Here is a 7,981-nt window from a genome sequence, read left to right as displayed (position 1 = left end):
CCTGTCCACCGGTCTCAGTGGCTCCCAGGGGGCTGACCCTCCTAGCAGCCAGGGAGCAGGGCTGTGGTTACTCCCATTCTGCAGACTGGGAGATGGAGGCTTGGGAGTAATTGACTTGCCCAAGGTCGCACGGGACAAAGCTGAGCTTCTACTCTCAATATTCTTCCACCATCCCCACCCCCGAGGGCACGCTGGCTCTCCTTACCCGGCCCCCAGATGCTCCCACACCCCCACCCCGCCCGCCAATGTTCATCACCTCTTCTCTACCTGGGCCTCCCCTTTGCCTCAAATGAGCAACTCCATCTGGGCTGCTACCTTGTTTGCATATGGACTGTAAACTCTGGCGACAAGGAGCCACAGGCTGCAGGCTGGCCGCCCCTGCATGCCCAGGGCTGCAGCGTCTGCCCCACAGCCCTGCTTGCTGACCAACAATTTGTTACCATCCCGAGGCTGGTTCCACGTGCCTGGGCACAGGACAGACCCCTACATCCAGTCCTTGGCTGCCCAGGAGTTCAAATGATATTGTTTCATATTAAAGTATTTCAAATTCCATGGGCCCTGGTTTCACAATCCAATAATTCGATCCTGTTTACAAATGGAATTTTTACTTTTTGACGTTTCTACAATAGCTTTGCTAGGCTAGATGGTCAGTGAAAGTGTGTCCTCTCATGCCCTGTGGTTCACCTCTGTTGTCCTCTTTGGGACATTGGGGAGTCTGGGAACCATCCCTGGGGCTGGGCTGGAGGTCCAGTGAGCACCCGGGGGCAGGTGTCGCCAGGGCGTCTTCTCCCATCGCATGGAGCACTGAGCCGGGGCCTTCTTCTTCCCTTGCCACCTTTCAGCTCCAATGAGAAATCCACAAATAACAGCATTGAAGGGACGCTGAACACCTGCCATTGCAACATCCCTTTTTACAGATAGGAAACTGAGGCACAAGAGCCCCGCTCCCATGGGCGAGCCTGGAGTGTACCACCAGCAGTTAGAGGCCTCCCCCCAGGGCTGCTCTGCACCCGTCCTGCCTTTCCCTAACCTGACACCTCAGCTGGGCACCACCCACTGCGTGGGGGGATGGGAACACAGCTGTGGAGAGATGAGACCTCTGACCTCTTTAAGTGGTTATCAGCTGGGCACTGGGCTGGGGATGTCATTTAAGAGCACAAAAAGAGGCTCGGGGGACCAGCAGAGGCTGAGGGGGCTACCGACGGCCAGGTGGAGGGCAAGCCAAAGGAGGGAGGGGATGCCGGCAGGACGCGATGGAGCAGCGTTTGCAGAACTGCATGTGGGCTGTGCTCAGCGGCCATTGTTGGATCCCATCTGGCAGGGGCCAGCATATGTTAACCTCGGTCTCGCCCTGGGAGTCCCCTTGTCCTTTTGGTGGCTGTAACAGTCCAGGTTCTCCAGACACAGAAGCAATAGGATGCACACACACCGAGAACGGGATGTATTACAGATGGCCCGCGAGGTCACGGGCTGAAGGCCCCAGCTCCTGCCGTTGTCAAGCCGGTGCCCAGGATCCTGCTGAGTGTCAGGAGACTGGAAACCCACAGAAAGTGTAGGATGGACTGTGTAACCCAGGGCGAGGGTGGGCCCCTCACGAATGAGATGCCCTCAGGAGAAGAATGTGAGAGAGGGGGTCTTTAGGACACAGAGAGAAGGCTGGCGTCTGCACAGGTGGCAGGCCCTCAGCAGAACCGAGTCAGCAGGCACCTTGGTCTTGGACTTCCCAGCCTCCTGATCCATGAGACTTCAATGTTGCGTCAGCCACGTGGCCCATGGTTACTAGCTGTAGCAGTCTAAGCTTGCTGGGGCAGAGCTGGCATGTCTGCTCAAGACTGAAGGCCAGGACAGGCCAGATGTCCCAGCTGGAAGGCAAGCAGGCACGAGGGACCTCCTCATCCTTAGGGAAGGGTACTCTGCTCTATGGGAGGTGTCGACTGATTAGATGAGGCCCACCACCAGGGAAGGAGAACGGCTCTACTCATTCTGTCCATTTGAATGTTAACCTCATCCAAAACACCCTCAGAGAAAGACCCAGGTTACTGTCTGATCGAATGTCTGGGCATGTGGCTCTCTCAAATGGACACAAGATTTACTACCACTGAGACTGCCTCCTCCTCACTGGAAACCTGTTTGGAGCCTGTCTTCTGGAACTTTCTCCAAGCATGTGATGATATGGTGGCAGAAAGACGTCCTTGTTCTGTGGTCACTTGGATGGGTGACCTGGGTTGGCCCCGTCAGCACCCCACTGGGCTTGGCTCGGAACGGTGCCCGGCTGCTTGCACAAGTCTGCTGGCTCCCTGAGGTTGGCGCTGAACCTGCTGAGGGGGTCATGGCATGGCCCCCACTCTGCAGGCTGCCACAAAGGCCCAGAAGCAGTGTCTGAGCTGGCTCCAGGCTGTGGAGTGTTGACACAGGAGCGTGCGAGAGAAGCCCGTTGTAACATCCCAGTTGACTTTTATTTTTGTCTCTGCTCTGGCCCGAAGGCAGGCACGGTTCTGCAGAGTATGCTGGAGGTGGTCCAAGAAGCCACTGCAGACTGGTTCCAGTTTCTTCTCTCAGGGCATCCCTGATGGGCCCTGTACCCTGACACCCTCCTCCCATCTTTGCCTCTCTGTCATGCCCCTGTGGCCTTTGAGGGCCTTGCACTGTCTCACAAGGCTGTTCCCAAGTCAGGCTCCTGTGAACACACTCCCCACTGGAACTGTGGCTGATAAACCCACAGAGGCCCATGAGTAACGGAACAGTGAGATGGGCAGGTGACAACTGTCGGACTAGGAAACGCCAGTGGGTGGAGGCCCTATAGCTGGCAGAGGTATGGGGACATGAGATGCCAGCCCAGGACGGTAGAAGTGTGACTCGAGCCAGGTCCCAAATGCCTGGCAGTTGGGCCAGCATCGGCACTCCTGGGGTCCTGGTCCCATGCTGGCATTGTTTGGAACGGTGAAGGACGGGGATACGTGGGCAGGGGTCTATCTGCACTTGGTGGGCCCTGAGTGAGATTGGCTTATATCTGTCTGTAGGGACTGGGATGGACGGACCCCCGTTCTGGGTTAAAATGAAAAGGTAGACAGCGGCAGGGAGGGATATGCAGCCACTCTCCGGGTCGGTACTGACCACGTGGACGGAGCTCCCACGAGGCCAGTCCTCTGCCAGGCCCCATGTGCTCCCAGCTCAGCGAGGCTTTGGAAGGCTCTGGGACTTGATATCAGCATTCTGGCTCTTTGCAGGGGAAGTCGAGGTATCAGGGAGCTGGAGGGCCTGTGCAGTGACATGGGGCTCTGGCGTGGACCCTGCACCCGAGCTCTGACTACCCCGGTGTGTGCGAGAGAAACTCGTGCTCCTCCGGGAAGCAGGCTGCGTTCTTCACGTTCTCATCCTGGGAGCATGGGTGACTTAATTACAGAAAATGTCAGCAGAGGTTCTCTGGGTCGGGGCAATAGGCCTTCCAGCTCCTACTCTGTTTTCCTGTATGAACACGGACAAAGTCATGCATTCTAACACTCACCCCTGGGAGGTACTCTAGAAAGCTGAAACGACTGGGACTCCAGAAGGTGAGGCCGTAGCCCAGCGCCTGCTGTCAATCAGCCCTGCTCCCTGAACCTGGGAACACCACGCGGGCCCTGAAGGCACTCCGAGCGTCCCGGGCAGCTCCTCACTGCACAGCTCGGGTAGGCTGCACCGGCTCCCTGTGTCCCCGGGTCTGGCCGGCACACAGGTCAGGCAAATGGATGCCCAGGCTTGCTCAGCTGGAAAAAGCATGTGCACCATGGCTGCGTGGTCACTGACACCAGGACACCCTAGGAGCCATGTTTTGTGCAAGATAGAACCTGAGACCACCTGGTAACACAAAGGTCCTGAAAGGCCCGGCCCCTGGCCACACATCCCCCCCTCCCCCGCCCCCGGCCCCGGTCTCATCCCACCTCCGAGAGCAGCCTGCACGGGCTCCCTCTTGCTCTCGGTGCCGCTGGCTGTTGATTGAGCCATGCTGCCATTGGTGAGCACCAGTGCCCGGCAGCCAGGGAGCCTGGGTTTCCATGGGAGATGGTCGAGCCTTGGTGGTGGGCGTTGGCTCAGCCTCGATTAGGCCCACGGCCAAAGTCCCCTCCCCCAGGCCTGTTTCCTCATCTGTAAAACAGTGTGGGTGGCCCGCAGGGACTCAGCCAATCTCAGTCTAAGCCTTCAGGATGGTGGCAGAGGCACCTGTCTACACCCCAGCCTTGCTCCTGCTTCAGGTTAGAGGAGGAGCAGACTCACGACCTTCTGGCATCCTGGGGTCTTGCCAACCCCTCCCCACCTCAGGCAAGTTCCCGGCTGGGGGGGGGCCCTCGAGAAGTGGTGGGCTCCTACTCAGGCCTCCTCCTGGTTGGTGGCATTGATTTTTAGACCCTGGAATGTCGATCACACAGGAAACCCATAAACCCATAAACCCACTTCCAGACCAAGAAGCTAGATGGGCTGCCCCACACCCTGGCTTAGCCCAGGGCAGACCCACACTTCCTGGACTAGAGGGTCACACGAGATGCATGAAAGGCTGACCTGTCTCCACTGGGGGCTTCCTTCATGCTTGGGCGTCTGTCCATGCAAAAGGGGGTCTTTTCTCCTACATGGGCTCCAGTCCCTAGTGCTCCTGGCTCTGCACCCAGCCTTCTAGCCGTCACATTGCAGGGAGGGCCAGGACATGGGCCAGGGGTCCAGTGCCCAGAACCTGAGTGGCCCAGACTCCCTTGGGAGCATGAGTACCTTCCAGTGTGCCCACAGTGCAGTGGGGGACAGGCCTAGAACACAGACTGGGCTTCTCCACCCGCCGTCTCCTCTCGGTCTCATCAGAGACCTGGTTTCTGTCCTTTGCCCTAGAGCATGCTGGCACCTCACAGGGACACCCCCGAAAGGGCAGGGCTCAGGGTGCAGACGTGGTCCTGATGCATGTTACGTGACCTTCATGTCCTTCGGGGGCCGGCTGACCCAGGCTGGGGTGACGCAGGCAGTGGGTGCAGTCGGTCAGCACACGGTGTAGCCTGACACCTTCCCATCGCAATGTTTTCGGGAGTGAGTGACAGAAACTCAACTCAGATTTTGTTTTCCATGTACTTTAATTACTTTCAAAACATCTGCGTTCAATCACTGTACATCTTTATTGTTCCCAGCATGTACACAGCGCCTACTGTGAAGTCAGGATAACACCGCATACATTATGGCCAACAGACACCTTTTTACTTCTAAGTCTGTTAAACGCTTCTCTTTCCCCCAACCCCTCCCTCCCACCTCCCACCCCACTCCCCACCCTCCTGCACTGTCTGCAGCAGCAGCTGCCCTCCCTGCCATTGCACCGTTCAACCTTGCAGTCTCTGCTGGAGTGCAGAGCGTAGCTTTTACTTTCCTATCACAGCAAATGGGTATAAGTGAAGTATGTCTCAAAGTTGATAGTTTCAAACATTAACCACTTTATTAAAAAGACAGACTCTACCTACAGTCAAAACATTAGTGACTTATTTCTAGTAAAGTTTCCTTTCTTTCCTGAGTCTAGAAATCAACACTTACTTAAGAAAGGCAGTCGTGGGGCCGGCAGGTGGCATGGTGGATAATGGTACTGGACTCCCACAGGACCACGCACGGTTCAAGTCCTGGACCTGGTGGCTTGCTTTCTCGCTTTCCCTTTCTCTTTCTCACTGTCTCTGTCTGGTCAAATTAAAGAAATAATAATAACAAGTGGAATTAAATAAATAAATAATTCTTTAAAAAAACCAAACACACAAGAAAGGCAGTCGCTTTTATGTTCTTGCTTTCAGTGAAGGAAGCAGCCACTTCTGCACGATCAGCCCACGAATGGACAGAGGACACGCACTGCTCTCCCACAAAATACGGACAGAGTGCCCCAGAGGAAGGCAGGGTTCCTGATGCCCAATTTCATCCTAAACAGGGAATGAGAGCCTGTTCCATTTCATGGCTTTTTTTTTTCTTTTTCTTTTAACATTGACTATAGCATACCATAACGCTTTTGATAAGTATAAATTTTATATTGAAGTGTGACATGCATACCAAAAATACACACACTTTAGGTGTCAGCCTGATGAATTTTCATAGACTTCACACTCTTGGGCAAGTAGTAGCACGTTTAAGAAACATTACCAGAAACTCAGATGACCTCTCGGATGGTCTTAAAGGTGAACCGAGTGGTTCTTGTGACCATGGGGGACAAGGTTCAGCTAGACCCAGTGCCCCAAAAGATGTCACCAAGCCTGTCCAATGGGCAAACTTCTGTCTCCCCCAGGAGTCCCATTGGAGGCTGTTAGTCCAGGTTCTCTGAAGAAGCAGAAGCAACAGGACACGCACACAGCTGATGTATTGGAGGAGCCGGCTCGTGAGGTCCCCACACCCGCGCCTGACAAGCTGGAGCCCAGGGGAGGGACAGCACGGCTCCCACAAAGTATCAGGAGACTGGAGACCCGCAGAGGCTGGTGGTGAGCACTGTGTGCATGCCATGTTGAAACCGGAGCCCAGTGCGATGGCATAGGAGGTGGGGCCTCTGGGAGGGGACCTGGTCATGAGGGTGGAGCAGGGACCTGACAAGAAGAGACAGGAGGCTCTCTGCCCACTCGGGGGAGGCTGGGTAGGGGCTGCTCTCTCCCTGGGGCTCTCTCTCTCTCTCCCCTCCCTCCACCCCGGCTTCTGTTGAAGGCTCTAGCTTTCTCCTCAGAGGCTGGCTTGCCCCTCCACCAGCGCTGCCCCCAACTTGAGCAAGACCCCAGGAAACTCCCAGTTGGCTCTGTTGACCCCATTCGATCGGGCAGCGAATTAGGTCTTGGTGTCTCCATGCCCACGCAAGGCATTTGAAGGCCGCCTCTCTTTAGAGAGCAATGGGGGGGTCTACCTGGTCGAATGGTGTCCCCCAAATTCCTGTCCACTTGGGACCTCATAATGTGACCTTTGGAAGTTGTCTCTGGGATGTAATTAGTCAGGACAAAGTGACACTGCATCAGATGGACCCTAAATCCAACAACCGGTGTCCTTGAGAGGAGAGGACAGAGACAGCTGCAGAGTGGCCACAAAGAGAGGTCGGCAAAGGTTAGTGTGACCTCGAACCACCAGGAAGGTGCGAGGAGGGGCCTTCCCAGGAGCCTTGGGAGGGAACACGGCCCAGCCAGTTCCCCGATCTCAGACTTCCGGCCCCCAGAACTGCGAGAACGTGTGTGGTGTGTGTTGTTTCAGGCCATCCAGCTTGTGGCCTCTCCGGGGCCCAGGTCACTCACTCGGGCCTGGTGCTGGGGAGGGAGGTGGCGGGCTCTCTGGAGTGGGCCTGTGGTCCTCTCGGGCACACCTTGCATTCAGCTGCAGACCCTCCCCGGTGGTACGGAGGCCCCTCCGCCACCTCCTCAGGGACTCGGCACCTGCACCCTGTTGTCCCGAGCCTGGGCTGCCCCACACTCCCGGGCTCCTGTTCCCAGCCTGTGCTCACTGGTCTCCGCAGCTGGACTCCCCTGGCCTGGATCTAGACCCCTCCAGCTCAGTGTGGGCTGGCAACAGCATAGCAAGGCCCTCCGGCAGCGGGGTACACAGCGTGGTGGACACCATGGCAGGGCCACAGCTCCATGTGCTGAGACATCACCCTCTACGCCTCTAGGATCTCACATCTCAGGGCCAGCCCAGTCTTCACTCCAGTTCTTAAAGCACATGTGGCCTTCACTGCGAGGAGGGGCCTGAAAGGTGCCCTTCCTGGTGCCAACGGCCAGCTAGTCTATGGCAGGGTGGGTTCCCTGGAGGACTGTGAAGGGGCAGGGGCCAGCACACGCTGCTGCAGTGGTACCAAGGTCCATGGTGGATGCTCAGTGAGATGGAAGGTGAGTCATGCTGCTTATTTTCAGACCAGTGGGCAGGTGGGTGTGCGGGCAGGTGTGGTTGGGCCATGGACCCCAGCCTGCAGCCCGAGCTCTGGAGCTTGGATCAAGCGCTGGCCAGTGCTGGCTCTGCCCTCACCTCAGCACAC

The 7,981-nt window shown here is 56.8% G+C and overlaps 1 long non-coding RNA gene across 1 annotated transcript in view; it reads left to right on the top strand.

Moving 5' to 3' along the window:
• The window catches only part of LOC114009932 (uncharacterized), a 10,014-nt gene extending 2,826 nt beyond the window's left edge, over positions 1–7,188 (top strand). Inside the window, exon 3 of the long non-coding RNA XR_003551330.1 lies at positions 6,269–7,188. This is a non-coding gene — a long non-coding RNA (uncharacterized LOC114009932). The remainder of the gene's footprint in view (positions 1–6,268) is intronic.
• The last annotated feature ends 793 nt before the right edge of the window (positions 7,189–7,981 follow it).

Source organism: Tupaia chinensis, unplaced genomic scaffold (assembly GCF_000334495.1).
Source record: "Tupaia chinensis unplaced genomic scaffold, TupChi_1.0 Scaffold000671_1, whole genome shotgun sequence".
NCBI lineage: Eukaryota > Metazoa > Chordata > Mammalia > Scandentia > Tupaiidae > Tupaia > Tupaia belangeri.
This window is presented reverse-complemented; position numbering and strand designations above follow the sequence as displayed.